General features: G+C 46.3%; 1 non-coding gene across 1 annotated transcript; it reads right to left on the minus strand.

Moving 5' to 3' along the window:
• Positions 1–489: 489 nt before the first annotated feature.
• Positions 490–574, minus strand: TRNAP-UGG. Its single transcript has one exon. It is a non-coding gene; the product is annotated as a tRNA-Pro (tRNA).
• Positions 575–2822: the final 2248 nt, after the last annotated feature.

The following is a 2822-nucleotide window of genomic DNA, read 5'->3' on the forward strand; positions in this document are numbered from 1 at the left end:
CCTGCTTCCGATTCTGTGTCTCCCTCTATCTCTGTCCCTCCCCCGTTCATGCTCTGTCTCTCTCTGTCTCAAAAATAAATAAATGATAAAAAAAAAATAAAAAAGAAAAAAAAGAGCAAAGACCAAAGTGGGCAAGGAAGTTGAAAAACAGACGGGACAAGATCATGAGAGATCTTGTACGTGTGTCGATTTTTTTTTTTTACCAGGATTAGAAGCATTGACAGACTTTCTGTAAAGAACCACATACTAGATGCTTTAGGTTTTGCAGGCAACATATATCTCTGTATGCACATATACCTTTTTTTTTGTTTTTGTACGGTCCTTAACTATGCAATAACCATTCTTTTTAAAATTTTTTGAATTCTTTAAATTTTTTTTTTAACGTTTTCTTTTTGAGAAACAGAGAGACAGAGTGTGAGTGGGGGAGGGACAGAGAGAGAGGGAGACACAGATTCGAAGCAGGTTCCAGGCTCTGAATTGTCAGCACAGAGCCTGACGTGGGGCTCGAACCCACGAATCGCGAGATCGTGACCTGAGCCCAAGTCAGAGGCTCAACCAACTGAGCCACCCAGGCGCCCTGCAAAAACCATTCTTAACTTGCAGGCTGGACTTAGCTCACAGGTCATAGTTTGCTGACCCGCATAGATGATGAGAAGCCATTGGAGACTTTTGTTTTACTTTAAAAAAATTTAGGTGTAGTTATCACGCAGTGTTATGTCAGTTTTAGGCATACAATATAATGATTCAACAATTCTATACATTTTTCAGGGCTCATCGTGATGAATGTACTCTTAATCCCCTTCACCTATCCCTCCACCCGCCTCCCCTCTGGTAACGTCCAGTTTGTTCTCTATTGTGGAGTCTGTTTCTTGGTTTGTCTCTTTTTTTTCTTTGCTCATTTGTTTTCTTCCTTAAATTCCACATATGAGTGAAATCATATGGGGTTTGTCTTTCTCTGACTGACTTATTTCATTTAACATTATACTCTAGACATGTCATGGCAAATGCCAAGATTTCATTCTTTTTTGTGGCTGAATAATATTCCATCATGCACACGCACACGCACACACACACACACACACACACACACACACACCCCACTCCTTTATCCACTCATGTATCAATGGATATTTAGGTTGCTTCCATATCTTGGCTATTGTCAGTAATGCTGCCATAAACATAAAGGTGCATATATCTTCTCAAATTGGTGTTTTCATTTTCTTCAGGTAGCAGTGTGATTATGGGTTTATAGGGTGATTCTATTGTTAATATTTTGAGGAACTTCCATACTGTTTTCCACAGTGGCTCCACTAGTTTGCATTGCCATTTTTTTTTTTAATGTTTATTTTTGAGAGAGATAGAGAGACAGAGAGTGAGCAGGGGAGGGACAGAGAGAGAGAGGAAGACATAGAATCTGAAGCATTTCCAGGCTCTGAGCTGTCAGCATAGAGCCCTATGAGGGGCTTGAACTCACAAACTGCATGAGCATGACCTGAGCCGAAGTCAGATGCTCAACCGACTGAGCCACCCAGGCGCCTGGCCATTGGAGACTTTTTTCTAAGTTTATTTATTTATTTTGAGAGAGAGAGACAGAGAGAGACAGAGAGAGCAAGAGAGAGCGTGCGTGCACAAGTTGGAGAGGGGCAGAGAGAGAGGGAGCGAGGGAATCCCAAGAAGGCTCTGCACTCTCAGCGTGGAGCCTGATATGGGGCTTGAACCCACCAACTGTGAGAGTGAGACCTGAGCCGAAACCAAGAATCATATGCTCAACCAACTGAGCCACCCAGGCACCCCACGACTCGAGGCGTTTCAGCAGGAAATGACATCATCAGATTTGAACATTGGAAAGATTGCTCTGGTGGCAGAGGCTGGGGGTTGGAGGGAGAGTTAGGTGGGAAGGGACATGTCAAAGAAGACCGCTAAGGAGGCTAATCATAATGGTCCCGGGGGGGAATAATGAGGGCCAGAACCAGGGTGGTGGTAGTGATGCCCCTTCTTGACAGCTGGGCTGAAACCAGGCACACGTGAGTGAATGAACGTGGCGTTACCTTTCTCTCCCTCCTCCTACCAGCTCTTCTTGTCCACTGGGGGTGAGGGTGGCAAATGGTGGAAGGCTGCCATGTGGCCCCCTCTATCCAGGCACGGCTTCGCCCTGGGGAACACTGTAAGTCCTCTGAGCGGGACCCCCCTTTCCCGGCACCCCCAGGGGGGGAGTCCACGTCTCTTTCTTCCTGCTGGGACTCACCCTGGGGTACGCTGACCTTCCTTTCCTTTGGAGTCAAAGAGCCTCCCTTCCTCTTCAAAACAAGCATTGCCAGAAATCTCTTACTACAGGTGCCAGCACCATGTCTGGGGACTTTTTCCAACTTTATTCTAATTTCCCAGAGTGCCTGGCAGCTCGAGTGTTACGCTTTTCACTCGTCTCTTTTGTTCACCACCCAGAGGAGCTTCCTGTTTCAGCTGTAAAAGGTAGGACAAGAGCAAAGGGGCCCTGAGTGGGGTTTAAGTCCCGACTTTTCCTTAGCTGGGTGCTGATTACATCGTCCTTCTTGTGGGAACTGGTGCCGCCTCCCAACAGACGACTTGTGTCCATGCTCTTTGCGTGTTTTCTGTCACTTAGATTTCTCATGCTATTTATTGCCCCGTTTCCCTTTTGTCCCAGGGCCCATCTCTTCCTCCCTTATCTGTGAGTCCCCGTCTCAGCTCTCGAGGGTTATCTTTCTCCCCCCAGGACATGGATACCTTTTTCAAGATTTCCCCGTGCAGTTCCCAGGGTAGGCTTCCCGCCCTTTTTACCTTTCTTTCCTTCTCAAATGCTTTAG

Source organism: Lynx canadensis, chromosome B4 (assembly GCF_007474595.2).
Source record: "Lynx canadensis isolate LIC74 chromosome B4, mLynCan4.pri.v2, whole genome shotgun sequence".
NCBI classification, from domain to species: domain Eukaryota; kingdom Metazoa; phylum Chordata; class Mammalia; order Carnivora; family Felidae; genus Lynx; species Lynx canadensis.